Source organism: Calonectris borealis, chromosome 6 (assembly GCF_964195595.1).
Source record: "Calonectris borealis chromosome 6, bCalBor7.hap1.2, whole genome shotgun sequence".
NCBI classification, from domain to species: domain Eukaryota; kingdom Metazoa; phylum Chordata; class Aves; order Procellariiformes; family Procellariidae; genus Calonectris; species Calonectris borealis.
In genome coordinates, this window is record NC_134317.1 from 21,487,969 (window position 1) to 21,515,508 (window position 27,540).

The following is a 27,540-nucleotide window of genomic DNA, read 5'->3' on the forward strand; positions in this document are numbered from 1 at the left end:
CCTGAAAGGAATTGGAATCACCCTGTTCCTTCTCCATTAGGAGGAAAAAGGATGTAAGAAAGTGTAGCTCAACCAACAAGGATTTAAAATCTTCTCTTCCTCCACATAGAGAGCATCCTCCGGACATCCCCCAGCTCCCCATTTTGTGGTTCTGTTTAATTCTGGGAATTGACTCTTCAGTCTCTCAACTACTGAACAGTTATAAACTCACAGTTTTTACACTCTGACATTATTTCTTAATGTTCAATCACACCTTGTGGATACTGGAAAAGAAGGAGAAAAAACTGATCCCCAAACTGATCCCCGTAAGTGGTACCATAATTTGGGAAACAGATCTCATACTAAGCCACTATTCAGATATTATGAGAGCCACAGCTGTAGGTGGATACCACTTGCTCTGTGGGCTTCAGGGGGATGCAGATACTCGAGAGAGAGGCAGGCTCTCTTCTCTGCTCAGCTTATTTGACAAAGGAAGGAACGAAGGCTCGGCTCGGCTCGGTTCCTCTCCTCTCCTCTCCTCTCCATAATCCCCATGGGCACCAGCAAATGAGGCTACACAGCCATGTCTGTCTTTCCCTCTCCCCCTCCCCGTGAGACCCAGGAGGTTGGTTTCCCCTTTGCCATTTTTCCTTTGAAAAATCTCTTCATTATCCAAAAACCCCATGGTACTCGGTGTTCCCTCCCATGGTGGCCCGCGAGGGCACAGCAAGCCAAACGACTCGTGGCGCAGTGCGGGGGAGGTGCCGGGCAGCAGCAAGGGCGATCTCATGTTTTGAAGAGGAAGGAAATGGACAGCCAGCAAGCAGTCAGCAAAGATGAGCTCTGAAACCCTACGGTACTCTGTCGGGATCATCTTTTAGTTCCGCTGAGTGTCCTGAGCCGGCAGGCAGAAGAAGGAGGTAAGCCTGCAGGATTTGCCTGCAGGGGCACAGAAACAAGCTACTTCACAGCCATTAGTTACGTTGCAAAAACAGTTGATTCGGCTACTGTGTTTACATACGGAGTTTAAAAACGGCAAATGCTGTGGGCTTTTCTAATAATACCTGTATTTTTTCTGTAGAAAGGAACATTACTTTATTTTTCTATAATTAATCCTAGAATGTTCTCAGGTCTGTCAAATGTACATGGAGCTAGCCAGATACATACCTTTAGATATATCTAAATCTATGTAGGGTGTACTTAACAAAACGTTTCAGGAGACTTTATGAAGATTAATACTTTTTATCCTCTACTTAACAGATTAGAGGATGATATTCCAGATACATTTTCCTTTTCTTCATGCATTTCCACGATTATAAGTCTTCAGAATTGCAAATAGAAGTCTTCTACAAATTTAAAAGTCAATATTAAATACATACAGAATTCCATACACTCTTAATCCCAAATCACTTCCATGTGTCATATCACAGTGGTTAACTGAAAGGTTTGTATTTCCTTTATTACAGCTGATGAATTTTTTCTCACTTATCTGTGTAAGGGATGGATAACAATTGATACCAGGCCAGCAATTCAACAGAGGAAAGAATATAAGAATACACAAAATATAGATTCCTTACTAAGTTCTTTCCTACTCTCCTTCTGAAGTGAATGAGATTTTTTTTCTTTCTTCATCTCCAATTGTGTTTGAGTGACTTTCTTCTGAGCAGCGTATCAGTAGGCAAAACATTTCAAATTTTGGAAAATAAGGTACTCAGAACATTTAAGAATAGAATCATTCTGTTTCTTCTGAAATTTCCCGGGCAAAATATATTTATATATACTTTGTATTATACATTGTTGTAAGCCAGATAATTCCAGAGCACACTCAATATACTCTGTGCGGATGGACCATCTGTAAACCACATGCAGAGTAAGTCTGAAGTTACTCAGCTGCATCTGTGTAATTGCACAATGCACAGTTGATCTGCCCATCCATATTAAGTCTGAAGCATCCAGAGCTACACTGGATTAGCTAAGCACACACTGACCATCTGGGCAATATACATGCAATTGGTTCAGCACTTCCCTGATGGATGTGATCTACTGTACATCTTGCGTAGTTGTAGATCTACACATACTTAGAGAATAACTCGAGGTGTCAAATATCCACAGAGTTTCTGCAAATTTACAGAGTCTTCAAATTTCACTTAAATAGATTTTCTAGGCAAAATAAAGGAACATGTTGGCAAATAGATGGAGAGGTGGTGCCTTGTCTAACAGTGATTCCAAACCAATTGCACACTAGCCTTTGAAGAAGTCAATTAGATGATACTTAACTCTCTGAAAAAGAGACAGGTGTGAACAAGAACATTATTTCCTAACCTGTTAAGCATCTGGTTTACTGTTAGCTTTCATGTTCTTCATGCCTTCATAGCAAATAGTGACAAGAGTTTCTGGAGAGTTTGGACAGGAGGACCTTAGCATACATGTAGAACTAGAGTACTGCAAATACCTAAACTTTAGCAAGCTAATTTCTTTATATTATCCATACGCTTAAATCTAAAACTGTAACATGCTTGATGTTTGATCTTCTGTGACAACATTCATGAATTAAAATTTAGCTTCCATTTACCACAGAATATAATGAACGTTGAGACGTTGAAGTTCCATTGGAGCCTATGTGCTAGAAATTTGATCGTAACAGACCAGTTCCAACAATGCTTGTTGTACAACAGATCTGGTTCAGCTCTATACTTTCACCTATGTAAACACCTATATAAAGCCTTCCATGATCACCTTTATATCCAAATGCTGAAATCAAACCTGATCCCTAAAACCCAATCTTTTTCCTGCCTCTCCCTCCATCCTTCAGGTGCCAAGATTTCCAGCACTATAACTTTTAATATTAGCCAGCATTTAATTTTATTCAATTAATATAGCAATATGATTAACTTAAAAAAGCTATAGCTTTTCAGATTTACCATGTAGTAATGTGCCATGTTTTCTAGAACATACTACGTAGATGTTCAGTTTCTTCTATGGTTAACACTGCAGGTGCTGAGTGATGTGAACATGTTTCTAATGTACAGACACGGTGAATAGACCAGAATGGTATTTTTGCTCTTCCGTTGGCCTAGTCATGTCACGCACAGATAAACATGTGACAGGCATGAACTAGAGAATATACGCTAGAGAATAACTAGAGAATAATTTCTGTTCTTTACTTTTGTAGGTAAAACTTTGCATACTTTGGAAGTAATAGTGAATTAATACTTATACCTCCCCTGTCCCACATTTTTTTTTTGTATTCTCCAATTTCTCAATTTGATGAAAGGCCACTGAGACTAGATTCGTACACTGCTACATGATGCGATCTGAGATAGTGCAGCTCTGGTTTGCTGGATGTGAATGTGCGTCCAAGACGAAGTAGAAAGATGAGTGCAAAAGAGAAATGCACATGAATCTTTCAACAAATACACTGCACTTTCTTTTGCACTGCTACTTGCAGAATTAATGACTCACAGGACTCTTCATTATATACATCACAAAATATGTTTTGTTACACTTGGTGATGTAAGAAATAAGTCATCTCTCACCACTAACAGAAAATAAAAATGACATTAAATCAAATCTTAAGATATTAGCAAATGAAACTGGACTGTTTTCACCGCCTGATTAATTTCCATTTGAATTTCAGGAAGGCACCCTTAAATGTCTGTACAGACTGCTTTTTCCTTGTACTTTCCAGCACTGTGAACCTGATTGCTAAGGGAAAACTCAGGCAAGAGAATTTTGCTAGAGTAAGCCGAATTTAATCTTTGCCCTTCACTTTGCCCTTGCCCTGTGACACACATTATGTTTTTGCTTTTGGCATAAACTAACAAATCAGTTCTATTAAAAATCATGCATCTTAGTATTTTGAAAAAGCATCAGAGTAGTAAACAGTAGCATTATTATTTTGAAATGCTCTAGATGCAATGATGTAACATTGGTAACTTCATTTTTGTAAAGAGACTAATTAGATATTAGCAAGGTTATCAGTGATATGCACAGGGAACGTCACCTGGCTGATTCAAGGCACAACTAACAGACCACAGCTACTGCAAAATAAATATAAACCAGTGAATCTACATGTAAACTCACAGAGCCCAAATCTCTATGTTATATTACTTCTCATTTTTTACTGGCACAGTTTCTCATTATTTTTGATTTATCAACTACTCATTATGATTCTTGACTTCGTAATACAGAATAAGTGTGGATTTGTGGGAAGAGAGGAATGTGGCTGTCTACTGCAGTTTTGTATGTGAGGCCTTAGCTAAGGAGAAACCCGTGTTCCTTTCTTCACAGAACCAAGCCTGTATCTGGCCTGCTTATCTCTATTTTAGGGCTACCACAGGTAGCAAAGGTAGGTAGGATATCCAAAGCAACACACTTGGCAGAAGGACAGAAATCAGGTTAGAATATTGGGATTATGCAACTTTTTATGACTCCCTGTAGCTCATATATAAAAATAAATTTAATTCTCATGGGCAGCTTTATAAGGGAAACATGCGTATTACCAGACAGATAATAGGATTCTCCCGTATCTTTTTTCACCATCTTTGTTTAGTCTGGAGAAGAGGAGACTGAGGGGAGACCTCATCGTGCTCTACAACTACCTGAGAGGAGGTTGTAGCGAGGTGGGTGTTGGTTTCTTCTCCCAAGTAACAAGTGATAGGACGAGAGGAAATGGCCTCAAGTTGCTCCAAGGGAGGTTTAGATTGGACATTAGGAAGAATTTCTTTACTGAAAGAGTGGTCAGACCTTGGAACAGGCTGTCCAGGGACGTGGTTGAGTCACCATCCCTGGAAGTATTTAAAAGACGTGTAGATGAGGCGCTTAGGGACATGGTGTAGTGGGCATGGTGGTGTTGGGTTGACGGTTGGACTCGATGATCTTAGAGGTCTTTTCCAACCTTAATGATTCTATGATTCTTGATGTTCCCTCTCAGCATGGATAACGCAGGTCTGGACACAAGGACTTGCTTGCATTAGATTACTTGGACTTGGCTAACTATTTAATGCATATTAATTTTAAATAAAGGGTAGGTACATTAATACTGCAGACATCAGAATAGGATACATACATATGCACTGAGCTATAAATGAATTATCTGAAATACTGGAAGCAATCAAATAGCATATACTAGCTCAAGTGAAAGTCCATGCTTTGCAGCTAGGTATTTCCATTACCTAAGCTGATACACAAGCAAGGTTATTGGGACAGGGAAAGAGTTACAGAAGGGGAGTGATGAGGGGAGAGGATGACTATTTAGTTTGCCACAGATTTGCAAACAGCCAAGGGTAGCTATGTGATTTAAGAAGGCAGTTTAGTGCCCCAGTCTAGGCTGCCCAACAGCCAGAAAGCAGAACAGACAGAGATAGGAAATATAGCTAACGCCTATGATATCCATGCTGTTGTATAATTGCTTAGCTTACATCTCATTGCATGAGTATCTATGCTAAACTCTGTCATTAGCTCCAGGGAACTCAAAGCCACATTCTCCATCAATCAGCAAAACTCTTACACTACCACAGGCAACAGACCATCTGATCTCTCTTTGCAGTGCTCTGCCATCACTATGCAGGATTGAAATAAAGATTAACGGGATAGAAAGAAAGCCCACAAGAAAAGATGAACTTGGCATCTTAATTGTAAACCTTCATTTGGGAAGGCAATCATGGCTTCTGACCCCTGCTCTTAAAACTATTTCTCTATTATATCTAATAAATTCACTTGGGAAGAGTCGGTTGAAAATCACCGGAGGTGAGTATTCATAGCCGAGAAGAAAAAATTTAGCAATACCTATGGGAGAAGAGGGTTTACTTCTAGTCTTCACTCCCAATTAATTTCTTCAATTCAGGAAGAAAATACAAGCCTCAGTTTTGAAAAATAAGACAAAATAAAACAAGCCAGCCTTCCCCAAACAAAATAACTAACCAAGCAAACCCCCCATGTTGGGAAAACAAGAATGCACCCTGTGAGCTATCTGTACTAGGAACTGTTGTCCACTGCAGTCAAAGCAGACTTTTGTGTAGCTGCAGGCTTTTTCCCCCCTAATACCTAGATTCTTAGTTCTATCCTTGATTCTTGGTTATAGTAAATCTAAAGACCACATGATGTGGACAGAGCATTTTATTCATCGCTATTAGTTATACCTATATGTATGCATTGTTGAGATTGCTATTCTCATTACATTTTTAAATTTAACTAATGTACCTCTAAACCAAACTATAGCTACTATGCTCTGCTTTCAATTAAAAATAAATAGCTTGCTTCTGCTTACTGCTTTGCTAGCTTAATTCCATTAACTGCAACCAAGTCATTTCTATTTTAGAAAGCTGAAAAAACGAAATTAGTTATGCAGTTCCATAGAAAGAAAAAAATATTTTAATGGGACAAGTCACAATGCATCTCCATTACTACTCCATCTGAGCAAATACATTTAATAGGTTAGAACTACTGGACTGCTACCAAGCTGAATGAATTCCATGCTTACTGTGTTCCTGCAGTGTATCTTGTGCAGCAAATAACTGCAGTACAGAGTAGCAATCTTTCTGCTTTCTTTCATTTGATCAGAGCAGGGACCCCTTCTATTGTCAATCTACATTACTAATTCAACATTAATTTTCTCAAGCGATGTCTGAAACATCTGTTTCCATTTACCTTAGCAAACATAATAGTGCCTTTCTTCGGTTAAAAAAATAAACACAGCAATGTAGGCTATGCAGTGTAAATTATATAATGCTGCTGATTCATTTTACATTAAGGTAAAATTGAGCTTAAGACAAGATTTAAGTACTGGTTTTAGCATATTACCACACTTGGGAAAAAAGAAATAAAAGCTGATGGAAAACCGATTGCTCCATACCCTGGAATGATGTCAAATTTGCAGAGCTAACAAACCCAAAGACACCTCCATGCTCAAAAAAGTTACTAAATTATGACCTTTCTGGGTTGCTTAACCCCATTAACAACATTCTGGTACTTGCTATCTCATGTGGTCAATGGAAGGGCCAGTCTGACGTTATAACCGGAAGCCTTAAAGACGTAATGACAAAAGTATTTACATTTTCAGAACTTTCTGACAGTTTTAGTTATGTGTGTATTTTACTTGCAAACAGGCCGAACAGCAATTTCGCTGATTTCACTCTTGAGGTTCCTCTGAGTCAAGGAAGCGGGTGTGGGGACAAGAAGAATGTATTTAACACACAAGATAATGGGAAAAAATCAACTGTAATTAGGGAAACCAAAAGAATTGCTGGTTTGCAAGCAAAATGATGGGACTGCTACGAAGCGATAAAAAACCAAAACTGTAGAAGCTTGTAAATACTTTTTGTACTGCACAGGAAACCCAGACACCATATGAAGGGTAAAAGAGTTGAGTTTCAGCTTTCTCCAGTTAAATATTAGAAACAAGTTCTTATGCTTTACCCCCTTGCTTTCACTCGCTGTACACCCAAGGCATGTTTCAGCACATGCTTGTGCATCGTGCAGAGAGGAGGCAGTAACAGCCCCACGGCTCTGTTTTAGAAGCAGGGTATTACATGCTAAGCCAGTGCATTGCAGCACCCAAAGTGAGGGATCCATCTCACAAATTGTCCTTGAAAGGAGGGTGTGCTCAAGGAATGGGAGATGCTCAAACCACAAACCAACTCTGCAGCCCAGGAAGCGCTATTGCCACTGCATGACTTCTGTGTGGCTCCTGTGCTCATCATCCCCTTCTGCAGCCGTCAGCCTATCTTAGGTTTTATGAGATGCAACAAACACATGGGCTACATTTGAATTAAGTGTTTATCGAAATAATTTGTATGCTATATGCTAATGTCATGTAACATATAACACATGTAACATATATCACATGCCTGTAAACACACGGCATTTTTATTGCTGTTTATGCAGGCAAGGCAATGTATCCTTTTTTACTGTCCACTTCTGACCCTGCTAAGGCCACACATCTACAGTTCTCCCCACATGTCCCTCTTCAGTTTTGTGATTCTGAACTCATAAATGAGCAATCATTTTTACCAACAGTAAGAGGATTCTGCTATTTCTTAGTAGGCTGCTTTCAACTTATTAATAATTTGCTAATACTATGTGAGAAATGGCTTATTATTAGGAGATTAACAATTCCTTTTTACAGTAGCACAATTAGTATCTGTTCTTGCAGGTACAACTTTATTTAACTTCGTAAACTATTTTATATATACAGATAGCTCTCAAAATTTCTTACAATGAATAAAAAAAGTCACATCACTGCTGTAAAGAAACTTCTAAAACACAGACCTGGTCAAAAATAAACAAGTAAACAACTCTCACTTATTTCCTGATAAGTTTTGAACTGATTTTCAACAAAATTTCAATTAACAATGTTAATTCCAATGTCATTTTGGAAAGTTCTCATTAAATGGACATTCATGAGGCCACCATGTTTCAATCTTGTGTCCAGGCATGGCTATACATGACAGTAGTCTTGAGACCTGACAGTGCTCAAACCCTGGCACCTTGTGCCCTAGAGGTAGTATAGTTGCACAGTTAATTTACTCTATTGAGTATTAGATAAAGTAATTTGCATGAATATCCAAGAATTATTGCTGCTAGTAATCAGGCAAGCAAGCACGGTAGAGCTAGTTCCCATACTCTGCCTTCTTTTGCAGTTGAGGTGATGTACCCGCCGTGGGTTACACATTGCCTTGGGAAGTCTCTCTGGCACATCTCCTAGGCAAAGACTACCTTTCCTACAAACGACACCTATGGTTCAGCAGCCATCCTAAAATCCCAGCACCAGTGCATATTGCCACACTCATCATGTGTTAACAGATTCATCCCAAAGCTTCACAATTCTGACAGTGGTGTGCAGCTCACCACTTAGAAAAGCAGCAGCTGAAGTATGTGATTCAGAAAAGCAGCATTTGAAGCAAGTGACACAGAGACTTTGCAGAAGTCCTTAATACAGTGCTTTACCTGGAACAGAGTAAAAGTGATAAAACCAAAAGTAAAAATACTAAACCACTCCTCCGTTACTACTTCTCTGAATTTCCTAGTAACTCTTAGCTTAATCTTTGGGGTTTGGTCTGAGTCATTTAAGCTGTTTCTCACACACAGCTTTTCTCAAAATGGTCAAAGAGAACATCTTGCGTCTACTACTCCCAACTCCTGCATCAGGACACCACCTGGTCATCCCCATCAGCTCATCAAAATCCATCCACTAATTTGCTGTTTAGTTATCGTACCACTTACCAGAATGCATTTTCTTGGTCAGCTCCCATTCACAAACATGCCAACTGTAATCCTGCGATTACGTCTCAATGGAAGCGATGCTAAGATCAAGGCTAAAGGTCAGGTTTGCTTTCTGCTTGTACTGTTTCCCTGTGGAGCAACCTGGAAGCTGGCTGACCCAGCTGGCAAGCCCGCAGAAAGAATTGCTAAAAATGAGTTAAGTCTAGACGACATTAAGAGGTGTGTTGACTCCCCGTGTGGATGGGTCGCAGGCCTGTTTACCAATCCCAGCCACCCATATCTGCCCTTGCGGTATTCCACACAGCTGATGCTGGGCAGACGTAAGGTCCTACATTCATGGGATGTCGAGGGATTTGCAAGAAGCCTGAATTCAGATCGATAGACTTGGTGAGCCCTAGCATCCACACAGAGTTTCACGTAGATACTTCGTAACTTGTAAGAGCATTTTGTATAGAAATCTTAGCCCAGAATGCATGAATTAAAACGTAGTATGGTAATTATAAGGGTTTAGGCATAAAAAGAAGGAAGTATCTCAGAATAATAAGCTGTAATGCATAATTCCAAATGATCACAGTTGGTTTTAAGAGATCTAGCTGAACTGGGCTTTATGTATAAAAGAGTCCCCACTCGTTTCTCAAGATTTATTTCAGCAGGTTTTTTATTCTCATTTATTTCCTCCAGTGTTTAGCTTATTTTGAGATCTAAAAAGGTCCTATATGATATTTTCAGTTGCATAAAGGGGAAAAAAATCTTGAAAATTCCTAGAAGCAATGAAATAGTTTTTGGTATTAAATGTTTTAACTACAAGCAATAGCATCTGCTGCCTCTGCCACACGCTTTGAGCAATACCTTGTTGTAAAAAGCTTCAGATTTGCAAAGAAAGGCAGAGCCTGGGAATTAGTATTTCTGCAGAAGCAGTGGCTTGAGAGCCACTGAATGAAGCCTGTTAACCACACTGACTTTTATTTAAAAGCAAATATTTCACCTTTTTTTTTCTTTCGAGTTGCTGTTGAGTTTCCAGTCATTTAATATTTTATATTCTAACCCTACAATAAATGTTCAGGATGTTAATTTGATTTTTGAAAATATAGGAATGTAAAGATATAATAAATAATCCAGTCAAAAGCTAGAAGTGATAAAATTATACATTATGAAATCTAGTGGTGTTGGGATTTGGGAATTTTCTGGGATTTTTAATCCTATGGTTGGTCAAGAAGAAAAATTAGAGAAATGTGCTTCTTAAAATAAATAAGAATATATTATGTGCAGAGACTTCAAATGTTTGGCAGCCCAGAACATTTAAAAAATAATGAACTTAATGCTATTAAGTGTACTGAGAAAACAGATAAAATGTGTATTGCAGGTGACAACAAAGTTAAAAAGTAGCAGAACTAAGGGATTATCACTGTACACCATGTGATATTTAAAAATGGAAAACCATTAATCAGAAATTTCTGAAATATAGCTATATACTTAAAAATAGCATGAATGATAACATATTTTGCAGCAACCCACTCAGTCATTCAAATTCTGAGCCACTTCTGGTACTTTCCTGAAGATCAGATCATCTACTAAAAAGCGAGCGACATTTACTTTATCAAATATACTACTGAGCTATGTGGTTAAAAATATAATTGTAGTGCACATTTAGTGATTATTTTGCAAAGAAACCATTCTCAAATATAAGTACAGAAATATAAAAAGGAAAGAGGCTTGAGATCTGCAGTTCCTATGAATATCATTCAGTGCACATCAAATGTGCAGTTAAACTATGTTAATGAAGCTAATGATGTAATAACATATTTAATAATTTTAAAGGTTTCTATCTTGCATTCTGTCTTGAATTGAAACTGATAGATTACAGGGTCTGTAACATGTGAATCTGTTCATGTGGATCCACCTGTAAGATGAGAACTCAAATAGGAGAAGCAACATGGTATAGTGAAGACCACAGCAAATAATGGCAGATCTGAGTAATGACAAACCACGTCTCTTTCAGCCTCAGCTTTTCTGATGGGGAAATAACAGTTTACTCATTTTAAAGGATTTGTGATTGGTGATTAAAATACTTTCAGCTATTCTTCTCATTCAAAAACACACATTTGTCTTTTTAATGACTGAAAGTACTCTTGCATTTGTGATTGGAACTGCTTCTTGGTGTTCTAAATTGTCATTTTTTATGTTGTAATAGAGATTAAAGTGTTTTGGAATGCTTTTTCTAAGTAGTTATTTTTAGTTTATATTAGTGAGTCATAGTGTATTCTGGTATTTTGGCATCGGGTGTCCAGGGCAATATCTTAAATAGTTTGAAGATAAATGATAAGATTAGTCATTGTTATCCCATAACTCTTTACTCCACTAAGAGCAGACCCAGTGTGAAAGTTAGTTCTAGCCCTACTAGATGACAGAAAGCTTCAGCCACTCAGAGTCTCAGAGTCAGGTATCGATTGACAGTATACCCAGCTGAGAAACAATGCAGAGGGGCATTCCTCAGCACGTCACACTTCTTGTCTGATCAATGCATCTGAAGACAGGGCATCATTTCGTACCAGACTCTTGAGAGCTGAGTAATGTTTCTGCAGGTGTCATATATACAACCTGGATGCATTTGTATAATCAAGCTTACAGTGAGAAGCCAAAGTAGGAAACTTGGTTTTTTAAAACTGTTTGTCACTGCTCTTGAGAGAGGGCAAAACAATGAAAATAAGTGCACTATATAAAGAATATCCAGTTATGAAAAGCAAGTCTTTAGTATCTGCACAATGAACATCACTGTCACAGAAGAGATCAGTGCAATGTGTAGGTCATGGCCCTAAGGAATCAAAGGACATTTAAGTCTGAGGGAAACATGCACAATTAAGCAGCTTAGAAATGATCGTGTTACATCGATCATGAGGCAAGCACAAACTGGGAACTTAATATTCGTAAGTGGAAATGACATCAAACAAATCTTAATTTGTTTTTGAGGAAAAAGCCTATGAAAAGCACAGATACAGAAGAATTTTCAGGGCTTAGCAATTTTGAGTAGGAGTTGGTTTGTTACACCTGTTTATCCAGTTTTCCATATTTATTACTTTTAAAATTCTTGGTTCTCTCTACGGTTTCAAATTGTATCAGGATGTATGTTTGTAATGTAACAGATGAACTCTTGATCCTATTGAAGCTGTTCTCAAAACATGCTATTGACTTCTTTCATGCATGTAAGTTTTATTACCTAATTGATATATTTGATTTATATCTTGAAGAATTCTGATTTGTGCTAGGTAAAAAGGTAATTTCACCTCAAACTCTTTTGTCTTACCTTAAAGTAGGTACATTAACCTGGAGGAAAACTTCCCTTTAGTTTTCTTTTACATACTGAAATTTTACCAGCTGACTTTCATATGTGCTAAAAAGATGCACTTTCTTTTTCTGAACATATTTTGATATTTCAGTGCTGTAGGACCAATGCATAAAAAAAAAAATAGGAGCGAGAGATATTAGTATTAATAAATTAATAAAAGTAAAATTGCAAATCATGTAAATATACACATATTATCCATCATTCAATAATTACTTATTAAAAATTTTGTAGAATGTTTATAAATTCATTATGATAGAGGTCCTCTTTTGTCACTTATAGTGACAAAAAATTTGCACTTATAGTGCAAATTATTTCTCATACTTTAAGTTGTGGGACGGTAAAATGCTTTTTACATTATGACATGTAATGTCGTAAAACATATAATGTCATTGGATATAATTGCTATAAAACAGCAATTCTCAAAGTGGGAAAGCTTGAAGATGGGGGCAGGGATTTAGCCTGAGGAAAGTCATAAAAAAAGGTATGAAAATGTCATCAAAACTTTTGCTCTCCCTTCCTCTCTTCTTACTTTTCTTGCTCGAACTTTTCTTACTCAAACTTTTTTTCCTCCATGAAATCTTTTCACCTTGCTGGCAAGCCCTTGGCGGACTTGAACTTAACATTGTTCTTAAGTAAACGGGTCCTAGGGAGTGAGATGCAAGTGTGCTCCCTCCCTCCATGTCCGCTCCAGCCGTCCCAGGCAGCTGGGCTTGCTGGAAGCTGAGTGCTACGTGGGGAGTGTTTGGGGCTCGATAGGATTGGGACTGGGTTTTCAGGTATGCGGTTGTGAAGTGAGGCTTTCTGCTGGGCTGGGTGATGAGGCAGTTCTTGGGTGAACTACAGGTTGACTGCAGAAGCTTGGAGCAAGCCAGCAAGTGGGGAAAGGTGAATGTATCCAGAATATTCCAAAACCAAAAAAGGTCAAGATCAAAACTGTTACCACTGTAAAAGACGGTTAAAGACAGATGAGAGTGTAGAGCAAGAGGCTTTTTTTCAGTGAGAACACAATGATCTGATACATAACAGATGGCCAAAGCATAAGACTGTGAATAGGTACCTTACACAGCCTGTCACCTTAGTGACTATGTCCCCTAAGAAAAAAGGACCTCAGTGAAAATGTGAGATATATTACAGTATCAAATCTTAAGATGCCTATTTTGAAATATAAGCACATAGATTTATCAGCCGCAATATGAAATTTTAAGATTCTGTTTAATTTTACTACTTATTTTTCTTAGGCTACATCTGGGCTATATTTGACAGTGTGCAGCCACAACTGCATTCTGTCACAAGCTGCTCCTGAGGCAATACGAACCTGTCCATATTGACTTTTATAGGAAGTCCTTCTGGATTTGGGAGGCAGGTTGCTTGCAAATCTCCAAGTTTGCAGCAGCAGATATCTGAACTTTTCTAGGAAGATGTCTCTCTTGAGTTTCTTTTGTTCTTGTGCCCTGGACAGCAGACAGCCAAGATGTGTTCACGCTGCAGGTAAATGGGTTTAGATACCTCTGAAGATTACCTTTTCAGAATAGCATCAGAGCTGTCCAAACCACATGGGCCCTGTTGAAAGCAGGCAGAATGGGTGGCTGTAGCTATTTTAGTCTCCGAGCTCCCTTCAGAAACATCCTATTTATCCTATATGCAGTCCAATTGACCCAAGATTTAACGATTTCAGACTTCTTTCCATTGCCATTGCTGGTGTAAGTGTCTTCAGTTTCTAGGTGGAGTGATTCATCCCAGTCTATGAGCGCTTCACACAGCAGCTTGGCACATGAGAGGCTAGCAACCAAGCCTGAGGGCCGCTGAGGTTAGTGGTGTCTGTGCTACTAGCAGTCATGATAAATCCGACTCTTACATGTGTCAAATGTCTCGTCTAAGTTTTGGAGCCAGACTATGTCTAAATCTTACTGCACTTCCCCCCCCATACATATCTAAGATACAGTCTGTCTTAGCCATCCACAAAGTTATTACTGTTAAACAGCCTCTGTTTTCCATCACGCTTACAAAGAAACAAGAAAGTTTCTTTGGCCTTATCAAACAAAACCTGCCCATATCCAGGGTGATTTTCTATCTAGTTGCTTAGGCTATGTTATCCTGCTGTATAAATTCTCAGAGAACAGATGACTGGCTTCCTCTCAGAGGGCCTTTGCAGTCTTTTTTCATTATCTCAAATTCCATTTTTTAGATGTAACTCCATTGTTGAAATTTTCAATTTACATCAACATTGTACTTTCGAAGAAGATTCTCAGTCACATATAGGAGACACAAATATCTGCAAAGCTCCCTCATTATCCTCCTTTTAACCTCTTCTTTTTCAAGATACCTTCCAAAACTCTTCAGCGGTTAGGCTGCTCAGCTACCAAAACTACTCCTTCACTTTAAAGGTCGTCTTTCTCTCTGTGCCATCTGAGCTTTTTTCCTTGTACTTAGATTGTATGCTGGCAGGGACAGTGATTCCCTTTCTCTTTGTGTTTGAATAGCACATACAGGTTGGGGTCCTAGATGCCATATAAGAACGCCTGCCTATTATAGGCATACAAAAATATCAACCTGTATGCAAGGCAACAGATAATGTTGGACACAAACCAAAACAGAGCAATTTGCAGGTAAGAATCTGGAATTTAAGAGGTGTTAAAGTTCAAAATTGTGGACTTTGGAGGAGTAATATGAAGGAATCCACTCAGAACTAGAGCCTGACAGAGCCAGAAAGCAGGAAGGTTTTAAGAACAAAGTTCCTGAAACTTCCAGAAGTAAAAATATGCCCTACAACACTGCAATATGGTATTTTAACTGAGATAACACATCAATGTCACACACACCGAAAAAATCTGTCTTGTTTTAATCCCCCAAAGCAGTTAATAATTACTGCTTCAGGAAAGCCATCTGAATTAGAAGCATTACGCAGAGAAAAACAGACCTGCAGACCTCTAAAGAGAAGGGAAAATTGCATACTGTGTGGAATTCAGAATAATGTTAATCACAGTTTCACTACCCACAGCCATTATTTAGCCATCTTCACAATGTTTTCTCACATAAGAGGGAGCAAATGGCTCATTTCATATCTGGAATTTATCTGAACAGACAGCTAAAGGCATAACCCATCCTTTTCCAAAGTGCTAAGCAATCAAGAATTCACACAAAAGTCAATACGAAATACTTGCCACTCTGTTTTGAGACATATTGTATTTTTTGCCTAAGTAGGTGAATATAGACTTAAATACATAAGCTTACACCTATCTTATGAAATTTCAGCCTTATATCATTGTCAATCTTACTTTAATCACAGAAGAGAAAAAAACTATTGCCAAAACCGACCAGTTTCCTGCATTTCAGAATCCTACAAAGCATATAACCCTGAGAAATAAATGTCACTGCTGAAACACCCATAGAAATATTATGCACAAAGAGGTCAAAGAAAAGGGGAGAGAAAATTCTGAATAAAATGCTGTTATTACTATCAGACAGTTAAATAGTACTTAAAGTACTGAAGACAGATCTCTTTCAGAACAGAGAAATAGCTTTTAAAAATAAAATTGAATGTTTACTACTCCCCTGCATGTTTTAAAATTAATTGATTCATATTTCCCCAGCTTTTTTTTTTTTATTTTTGTTTTTCCCCAAGAAACTCAATGCTAGCTATTGTCTAAGAATTAGGCATGCAGACATAAGAGAGGGGGTACTGTATCAGCTACTTTGCTTTCTCTTGTCGAGTCTTGTCATTTACCATCCTCTACTCTTGACCAGTATGCATTTTTGTTTCTCCCAGCAGAGCCATGAAATATTATTTAGCGCTGGTTCAGGATTAATCTCAATTTAGACTTCACAGATGTATAGAAACCTGTCTTGAGGGGAAAGTAGAGGGCAAGTCTGAGGTCAATGCTCACAAGTGACAGACTCACAGCCAGCCTGTGCAGCAGCTAGGCAGCATATAACCTAGAGTCATAACTACCAGACATACTGTCTAAAAGAGATGAGAAGTTCTTTTACCAGGCTGCAGCCCTAGAACTCCCATAAACTGTGAGAATCCTTGGGATTGGCATTACATGTAACAATTACAGATTTTTTAAAAAACCAACAAAATGTGCATGCCTTTCTAAGCTGTTGCTCATTTTCAACTCGTAGTGATAACCTAAGCAAATGCAGTTATTAACAAACCAAAGGAAACAATGGTTCTTTCTAGGTTGGATTGAAGTTTGTGTGTAAAACAAACACTGCTACTAATGTTGCAAAAAAACATTTTCAAAAAATAATTAAAAAAAAAGACCTAAAAGTATTTGAAGAAAGAAATCTTCAATTGGAATTCTACTTAAAAGGCACTCAAAATAATTAAGATTTTTTTCTAATCTCATTGCACATGTATATCAATAAAGCTGTAAATTTCTGTCTACTATATGTCCCACTCATGAAATATGACAACGTTTTCACTTCAGAGCAGGTACAGTCCTCCTACATGGTGATGCAACACTGTGTCTACATTAGCGTTTCCAAATTTTCTGTTGATATTTATATTAGTAGAAATATTTTATATTTTATGTATTTTATATATGCTATATATTTTTTGTAATTTATATTTATATCTATATTTCTATTTATATTCTCATTTTTTGTATTTTGTTGCATAGTTGCTCCTTATTATAGATGAATAGGCTACTGACATCCTCCACCCTGCACTCCTAGGATGTGGTTTTGTATTACAGAATCACAGACTTACAGATTGGCTGAGGTGGAAAGGCATCACTGGAGATGGGCTTTTGTATTAGAATAAAGATATTTTGCAACATTTTCTCACATATTTCTAGGCCAGGTGGGTGTAAATTCTGCTTCTATAAAATGTTACAGGCAGTTTTACATTTGCCCATCAAAAAGCAGACAGCAAAACAGAGAGAAACATCCTGAAATAACATCTGGCAAGCCTTCCTCATCTAGGTGTGTCAGTAAATACAGTTTTACAAAGCTCCCCAGTCCCAGAAAAGAGTGCTATGGAGTAAAGTATACTCTTCTGCAGCAGATTTTAAGTATATTTGATATACCTTCATTTTCTCAGACCCTATATATGTCTTACCAACCTTTTGTTAAACAAATTCAATTTAGTTTGCCATTAAATAGGAATGTATTTTTAATGATTCATGTACACTGGTTTTCATGTTAGCATTCAGAATAATTAAAAAGAAATAAAACAAGTTTTGGTTTGAATTAAGTCCAGTTTGACATCTGATTTAGCAAGATACTTTGTACATTGGTCTTGCATTTCTTGTAAGTATTGATTAACGATCTTCTACACTACAACTTAAATTTTTTAATCAGTATTAAAGTTAAACAATCTAACTGAAGATGTGTCCCTCCATAACATTGACTTTCATGGAAGAAAAAGAAGCTATACATTTCAGATTTTTTTTTTCCTAACTAGAAACTGTTCCTAAAGGACACTCAAGACAATATTGTGCTGTTTCCTTTGCAATTGTTAATTCAGAAGTTAAAATATTTTATATTTACTTGATTAACATGTTATTCCAGTTTGTGAATTTATTTAGCTTATACTAAAGCCCTACTCTAAAAAAACCCTGCAAAATAAAATGTTATTGCCTATTTCTAAGTAAATATATATATATACATATTTAATTATATATATTTACATGAACAATATTTATTTTGTTTGCTCTGCAGCTTAGAAGCCAATGTATTAATCAATGGTAAGAAATACTCCTGGATCTGGGGACACAATCACCTTTCATCAAAAAGAGCTGACCCGGGTACAATTTTCATTTGTTCTAGTTAGCAGTTTCCCAAGGAGTTTGTAGACATAACTCAAGGGTTAGCTCACATCAGAAGGCATACCCTCTTGACAGGGTGCATACAGCTACGAGATTTTTAAGGACAAGACCGTTTGCAGACACAGGGTATCTATCTCAATGCTAGTTACTCTCGGCATAGATGGAGCCAAAATGACTAAGAAGAATTTTATTGTAATACATAGGTCATTTTCCTTGGAGTGCGAATTTTTGTTTCAGATAAAATATTTTATTAATTCAGAGTAGTAGATTTGTAATAAATTTTATTTTGAGACAATATGAAGTCCTGAAAACATAGTAAAGGGTCATCCTTCCTGGTCTATCTCCCCCAGCGTGCATGTAAAGAGAAAATAAGTTGAGCTGAAGGCAAAAATACCCAGATGTGAAGTTTCTGGATAACATTTGGATCACATAGTTAAAGTTTTAAAAAAAAAAAAAAATTGTTGGATAACTTCTTCAATTAAGCATTGTTAATGTAGCCAGTATGGAGCTCTGAAAAGTTCTCTGCCTCTATCCCTCACTGCACATTTCAGGTGATATATTTGGTATTATTTAGGCTTTTGTTTCAGAAAATAAATGTATCAGATTGGGTTTCTCAGCTATGAAAAATACCGAACATTAATATAAAATATAAAACATTGAAATGGCTCTGGTACAGTCACTTTATTGAATTAGCTTTTGAAGTGTCCTAGTTCTCTCTGCTGGAGATACACTATCAATTTAAAAAGTCTTTTTAATTAAATGTATAGTATATATATCCTTTTCCTCCCCCTTTTATTCACCTACTCGCTATGGTTAACCAGTAAAGCCTATCTGATCTAAAAGAAACACTAAGAAATTAAATAAGGACATATTTTCTGTTCTTTCTAGATATATTTGAAGTGTTGCAGAGTGTGTATTTATCAAGACATTCTTAGAATAAACCATAGAATAAGTGTTTTGAGGGGATGCTTATATACTTTAAGAAAATCCTAATGAAGATAGCTTTTAGGAGGTTTATTTTGGACCCTATATAATTTATGATACACTTTTCTTTAAGTCTGTTGTACTTCAGATATCTACTCCTTTCTGTAGACTCACAGAAATATCGGGTTGGAAACAATGATCAGAGGCCACTTAGTTCATCTCCCTGCCCAAGGCAAGATCACTATACCTATTTCCCCAAAGATGTTTCATCTAACCTCTTCCTACAGACCTTCATGACAAATTTCACAGCTTCCCCTGACACTCTATTGCAGCTCTCCACTGTCCTCTCTGTTAGAAAGTTTCTCCCCGTATCTCATCTGGATGAGCCCATTTCTTCAGTCTTCACTTCCTGTCCCAGCCGCTATGGATGTAAAGAACAGAATTCATCTTCAGTATTCAGGTTCTAATGATCCGCCAGCCTCTTCCCTTTTCTTTTCATCTCTAGACCTGCTCCAAGAATCCTGCAAAGCTACTGAAAGAGCTCTGTTGAGACACTCCTAGGAGGAGCACCTATCATCTTCCTCAAAAAATCTCAGTCACAATTTCCTCTTGGCAAATAGATTCAACAATAATTTGAAACAAAACGGTTAGACACTTTAAATCATTAAAGAAAATGAAAGATCTCACTCTGAAGGAAACACCATTAAAGAGTAAGTAGAAAATGGAGTCCAGGGAGGAATGAGAGCATGGAAGCATTGCAGGCAAGTACATCTGGAACACAGTCAGGTCATTGGCTTAAAATGCACTTAAATAACCAAGCATTTGAAAGCTTCCTTCAGATACATTACTTCAGTTAAGAAGTACTGTAGTTGCTGCTTAGTTTTGTCATCTTTGACCAATACCACTATTAAATAAAGCCTACTTGAATCTCACAAGACTCTACATTTATTCCTAAATTTTTCTTTCTGACCTTGACAGGATTTGGGTTTCTGTTTGGTTTTGTTTTGTTTTACCAGGAGAATGATCTTCAGTGCTTTGAATTGTATTATGAAGTAATTTTTAAAAAGCCAATGCTGGAAGCAAATTAGATAATCTGTTTAAGGAGTAGGAGAAAGATGAAAAAGATTGATCTGCATGTTTACAAGGTACTGAAACAAACTACCAAGATAGAAGGCATGAGATGGGATAAAGCTTGAAAGCACAAACTGAGCTGAATGTTTCTGAGACCAAAAATAGAGGGGTTATGTCCTTTTTTTCTCAGATGTGGAGAAGAATTCTGGAATCGGGAGTTTCGGATAGGACTTTGGCAATGCTACAAAACCATAAACAAAAAAGGGGGACATGTGGAGAAGAATTAAGAGGTGGCCTAATGAGTACCAGCTGATTCAAGAACAGAAACAGGTGAAGGGAATTGTGAGCAGACATGTGATCGTTGCCAGAAGGAAGATATAAGAGAGGCAACGGAGAGAGACAGGGGAGAGAGGTGCAATGGAGAGAGAGATGGTAGGGCTGCCCTGTTATGATAAAGGCTGTGCATGTATGCTGCAACATCAGAGACTTGTGAAAAAAGAGGAAATGAATAATAAGGATGGAAACATTTTAAAATAGAGCACTGGAAAGATGGTCAGAGATGTACTGGATACTGTTGAGACAGAAAGCGATGGAAATTTGCGTTCAGAAAAAGCAACGTAATCAGAATTTCCTAGCACAAAGAGGAAGGAGAGAGAGAGCTTCTGGGGCTGATAAATGCAAACAATAAATAGAATGGTGGCTGAGTCAGAAACATGGTTTTTCAAGTGATATTTAATATAGCAGGGAAGGGTGCTACCCAGAATTTTGGTAATAAATGCAAAATAAAATCAACTATTTTTGTCAGAGTTAAATAGCACATTAGAAGAATGTGAAAGGGGGCCTGGAACCACACACGCTGCTGGAAATGGAAGAGGCAGAATTGATGACACAATAATCAGTAAAAGACAGGAAGCCTGAAAACACTGAACACCCATGTATTCAGTAAGACGTCACAGAGATTCTTTAAATAAATATTACTAATATTGAATAAAATGAGATTAGTACATTTTACAGAAATTGTACTAACCCCACTATGGAAAGGGCAATGATTTCTGAGTCTACATTTGCCATTTAACTAATTACTTCACCCATACCAAACTTTCAGTTGTTTCCATCCAAATTTTTTATGTTTTCATGGATAGGAATCTACAAAGAATAAACCTACAATAAGAAAATGGAAGTAATGTGTGCCAGAACTACTGAGCTTTGGGAAAAACATTTGGAGAACTTGGAGAACATCTCCCTACAATATTAGGTTCAGCCAGAAACATCAGTTGTAGCTTTTAATGGTTAAAATTTACTCAAAGGTTCCTTTTTTTCCATTTTAGAATATTTCAGCTTTATGATTTTTTTTCTCTTTGAGCAATTTGATCTCTTAAGTGCTCTAAAACATTATGCTAAAAAAAGCCTGATGGTATTCCCTACCTAGTATGTCTTACTGATGGCATAACATTTTTTTTTCTCAGTTTACAATTGTGAATATGTATTCTTCAATTTTTAATTTAGTTTGTCTTCTGCTGTATTCGTTTTGGCATCAACAGAAAGTCTACAGGTCAAATACAGGTCTCTTACTCTTGCTCCCTTGCTCTGTCCCTTACTCTCCCTCCTATACATATCAGCTGTCTTCAATGGAGAAAAAGAAGGTAGAATATGTTCCTGCTATTGGAAGAGAATCAACAAATCTCAAAATGTTTAGTCCAAAAGACCCAACATGTTTTCCCACAGGTGAGGTGGTACTGGAGTTGAGAAAATTAATAAAATGAAAGAAAAGACATTAATCCAGAAGAGTATCACAGTTCTAAACACACACGCACGCACACACACACAAATTATAGCAAGCTTTCTGACCCTTTTTGAAAGACATTTGCAAAGAAGTACCCACTTCTCCTGATTAACGCCAGAGTATTTCTTATAACCAAGAGCAGAAAAACCTTCACACTTCTTTAATCTCAATTCTTCAATTTAAGGTAGTCAAAAACGATAGAGAAGGATCAGTAAAGTACCATTCAAGTGACAAACTCCGACGCTAAGCTTTGTGGGTTTGTCCCCTAAATATGTCTGCTTCTGTCATTAATGTACAAAACTCTTACAGTAGAATTCACATGTTGGAAGGATGTAGTGTGATATGGATAGTAGCAGTGATGCCATCCTTAAAAGTCAACAATCAGCTGTCTTGTAAAGTGCTTGGCATTGATAGTACGTTGAAGAGAAGAGTCATATTCATAGACATTCTAAAGGTTTTCTAGTTCAAGGCCACCTTCATTTTAAAAATGAAATAATTTGTCATTTATTTTACCTTCCCAACTACCTCAGTTGTTGACATTTACAACTTCTGAAACTTCAAAGCAAGTTAAGGTTATAATATGACAATTTCAATACAGATTTCAGTGATCAATAATAAAGTACCCTTGCCCCTGATATAAAGTATTGTTTCAAACACCTGATAGGATATATGATTCCATGCTATACACTCATCTATATAAGTCCTGTAAGTCATTATAGTCAGACTTTTAAAATTATTTATTTCTGGTACAAGATAATATGCAAATTGCTGTTGCTTTCCTAGAATTTCCCTAGAATTGTACTGATTATCTATGTCTTATGCAATAAAAACTTGACACCCTTGAGGCAGGCTAAAGCTCTTACTTCCCGCCGCTCCCATCATTGATACTTTCTTTAAAATAAGGAAAACTTTCTGTGACTACCTAGCAAACCGAGGACAATCAGTTTAAGACTGCCTGTCTCTAACTTGCTTTCTTGTGTCTAAATATTTCAGCAAATATTCAAGATCACACAAACCAGGCTCAAGAGAATAAACTAACAGGGTGTCAGTCGTGACAGCAATCATCCTGTTATTGTTTCACGTTAGATTCTCAGAATTATTTTTAGCACAGTCTTTTCTCCTTTGTACTTTGTATTAACCATTCGGTCAAGCTTGAAAAACACAATAGAAAAGCAGGTGCACTTCAAGAATGCAACAGTAACATCAGCCAATATAGCTCAGGAGTTTGACACCATAGCTACAAAATAAGCATTTCTGGAATAAGTACAACTGAACAGGTTTTCAACAGGGATAGAAAACACCAATCCATTTTCAAATACTGCAGAATGAGCAACAACAACTTTTTCAAAGTGGGGATGAAGGACGGGTGGGTTGAACAGACAGCCCAATCCTAGATAAATTAGTTCAGTGGGAGTCTTTTAAGCACATACCTCAGACAAGCAGCAGAGAAGAAATCCATTTTAGAAAAGACGCTGAAAGAGCTTGATGTCCACCTGGCAAATTTCTTGTGCTGTTTGAAAAAGCAAGACGGTTCAGATTATGAACCGAGTTATATCTACAGCATTACAACCAGTCCTGAGCAGTATGTAAATGAAACCAAGGGCTTCCAGCAGTGTACCTGATCAGAAAGATGAAGGGCAGGGGGAGTTAGAGAGAGAGAAAAAGAGGAGGGAGCCCTTTCTTCCTTCGGTAAACCTCAAACATTTGTGTGAAACATTTAGCCTTAAAGCAGAGCTTCTCTACGGGAAGGAAAACTATACAGTCCTGCAATGCTAGGATTTTGACTACACCATTGCTTGCTTTAGCCCTTAATATGTTTCTCATGTGAAGGAACAACATGACCTCTGTTAACTTCTGAACAGTTCAGGGGAAAAATCTTGAATAATAATTTAAACACCACCCCCCTCCCCCAACAAACTGGCAAACACCAAAAAATATAAGGCCAGTGAAATCCATCTTGTAACAAAATGATGTGCTGTCAAAAAGACCTCACTATAGCTTTTGAAACATTTTTAAAAACACCAAAATTGGATTTTCTCCTTAATTATATGCTTAACAATAACTACAAAGCAAGCATTCAGAAATGATTAAAAAAAAAAAAAGAAAAAAGCGGGGGGGACCCCATGCAGACAGCTAACATAAATGAACTAAGGTCTAGGATTTAACATCTTGCTGGCTTACCTGATAAAACATGAATTTCAAATGTATTATGAGGGGAAAAAAACCCCAAAGCCCAAGAGATAGTGATGATGAAATGCTTGAAGTGCTCTCTAATAAACATGTTGAAGATTCCCAATTCCAAAAGATTACCAAGTATTTATAAATTGCTGCATTCTCATTGGGAAGAAAAAAAAAAGACTCTGCAGTATCCTGTCTGCTTCATTCTCAGCTTCCTGCTCTGAGGCTCACTCTGTGGTACCTAATACAAATCAGCAAAGAGCAGGCAAAAAAAAAAAAAAAAAAAAAAAAAGAGGGGGGATGGGAGGAGGAAGAGAGGCAGAGACAAGGGTGAAGACAGAAAAAAAAGGGAAAAAAACCCGATACTGAGCCATCCCCTTAAAGGACAGCCCCCTCTACCGGCAAAAGAAATGAACCGGCTGTAAAAGATGCTTTTTAAAAGATTTTCTGACTTGTAAACGAGTCTGAAAATCTACATCCCCGTGTTCCTTCAGCAAGGAACAAAGGGCGGGGGTTGTGCTGAGAAATAGATTTCTTTATCCAGTGTTAAACGAGTAAAAGTTTTCATTAATTTTCTTTTCTGTTAATTATTTGTCTCTGAAACATGAGAAGGAAATAATCTGGGTAAGGGTGGTCTGTTACGAAAGCACCAGAAAACTTTCCAGGTCAGCCCCTGGCATGCCACAACTAAACGCTACCTGTCTTCTCCCTTGTTTTACACCCCCCCACCGAGTAGTGATGGTAGATTCAACATCTCCAGTCATGGGTTCAATCAAAAAAAAAAAAAAAAAATGTTCCTGTGCCAGAGTCATATGACGTGCCCATTATTACAGACTGCATTGCCAATCACGCAGTCTGGTACATGACTGCCACATCAGATCTATACATTCCCGTGTACTCAGATGACAGCTGCGCAGCCAAATCTGGAACCTAGACAAAAAATGCTCCTTTTTAAATTTCAGACTGCTAAGTAACAGTAACTGCTAATACAACAAACTCCAGCTGCATTGGATCAGCCTCAGTTTGAGCTAAATCAGACAGCATTATATATTTCTCATTTTGCTTTCTTGACAAAAAAAAAGAAAAAAAAAAAGTGGAACTCGGATGGCCATCAGGAAACACTTTTGAAAACCCTAGTTTCAGCCATGCTGGACAGGGTGGGTGCAGTATGGTAGGAAAGGAAGTGGGCAGTGACTAGGAAGGTGAGAGGTGCACAGAAGAAGGGCCAAAAATAATACTGCATTTCTTTCATCGTGTAATACAATTTTGGCATGTAGACAGAAGATAATAAAGAGAAGATAGAAGATAAAGACAGAAAATAGAAGAAAATAAACCTAATTAATACCTGTATGCAAAAGGCTGTCACCTATGATATAACAGATACTTAACATGTCAGCCTGTGATTCAGTGATCCCAGGCAGCTATAATGAATTTGATCCCCTAGAGTCAACTCCAGTATTGTTCTGATATGTTCTTTTTTAATATTTTTACATCACAAAGTTTTGACGGCTTAAATTTTGCTTGAATCCAAGTTATGTGAAGCTGAATTTTTTCCACCTCCCAGTGGTGGCCTGATATGCTTGGCCCTTCACAACAAGCACTTGGAATCTCTCAGTATAATACCTAATTTTCAAGCATTTATCAATACAGAATGTTACGAACAATTGTTCTAACAATGAAATCTAATCTCATAAATTTTAAAATATTTTCTCTGCAAATATTAAAGTGATTAAAAGAACATAGCAAGCAACCTTATGACACTAAATATTTAGTTAAAACACACCATAATATATTGTCGTGGTTTAACCCCAGCCAGCAACTAAGCAGCACACAGCCGCTCGCCCACTCCCCTGCCGGTGGGATGGGGGAGAGAATCAGAAGGGTAAAAGTGAGAAAACTCATGGATTGAGATAAAGACAGTTTAATAAGGAAAGCAAAGGCCACACACGCAAGCAAAGCAAAACAAGGAATTCATTCACTACTTCCCATCGGCAGGCAGGTGTTCAGCCATCGCCAGGAAAGCAGGGCTCCATCACGCGTAACAGTTACTTGGGAAGACAAACGCCATCACTCCGAACATCCCCCCCTTCCTTCTTCTTCCCCCAGCTTTATATGCTGAGCATGACGTCATATGGTATGGAATATCCCTTTGGTCAGTTGTGGTCAGCTGTCCCGGCTGTGTCCCCTCCCAGCTTCTTGTGCACCCCCAGCCTGCTCGCTGGTGGGGTGGGGTGAGAGGCAGAAAAGGCCTTGACTCTGTGTGAGCACTGCTCAGCAGTAACGAGAACATCCCTGTGTTACCAACACTGTTTTCAGCACAAATCCAAAACATAGCCCCAGACTAGCTGCTGTGAAGAAAATTATCTATCTATCCCATCCAAAACCAGCACACGAAATCCAAATACTAATACTCAAATGCTGACATACAAAGGGCAAGACCAAGCTGGATACAACCATGCAACCTGTCTCCTTTGAAAGTGCCTGATTTAGAAAGATTTAGAAAGACTTCAAATGCTTTCATGTTTAACTGCTGCCATGATCACCAGTTTTGAATTTAGCTTTTCTGCTGGCACTACTGGTAGGCTGCTAATAGCTCAGGCAGGTCCCCACTACCCAAATGCAGTTCAATTCTATGACCTTGAGGTAGAAAGATCTAGAAACCATTATCTTATTATCATCAGCTGGTAACATGCTCTTTAACTGTTTGATTCTTATTTAGGTATAACTGTAAAAGCTGACTTATCTTTTTTTCATACATTTGCAAAGTTCTTCAGGGTGACGAAGAACATTTGCAGGTGACAAATTACTTTGTAGTGCTAGTAACTCCCCTGACTCAGAATCATCCTTAAAATTTTAAATGCTAAATAGGTGTTCAGCTACTATTGCTGATACCAATTGACCATTCCCAGAAATCTTTCTGTTCATGGAGGATGTTTCTGGAAATGACGAATTGCCTGGTATTTATAAACACAGATTTATCACTAGGTTAAAAGGCAGAATATTTACTCCTCAGCTTGAAGTTTTAATATGAGTTCCTCCAGTCTTTGCTACTGTCTGGACATGTTTGACATTTTACAGGCATAGCTCCTTTAAAATGCTGCATTTTGAAATGAAATAAACACCACAAAAGAAAACAATAAACTAGGAATCTGGATAGCTTAAACAATAAATACTGAGTAGTAAAAATCTTTGAGATACCTCAGATGCCTACAGATTTAGTCCTGAACATAACATTGAACACATGGAATTTCCCCCCAACTTAAAAATGA

General features: G+C 37.7%; 1 protein-coding gene across 1 annotated transcript in view; it reads right to left on the reverse strand.

The window, feature by feature from the left end:
• Positions 1-24,534, reverse strand: part of LOC142083560 (sodium channel protein type 1 subunit alpha) — a 98,146-nt gene extending 73,612 nt beyond the window's left edge. Inside the window, exons 1-2 of the mRNA XM_075153109.1 lie at positions 24,275-24,534; positions 23,524-23,603 (exon numbers count right to left, since the gene is read on the reverse strand). The gene's annotated coding sequence lies outside the window, so the exon portion shown is untranslated. The remainder of the gene's footprint in view (positions 1-23,523; positions 23,604-24,274) is intronic.
• Between the last annotated feature and the right edge of the window lie 3,006 nt (positions 24,535-27,540).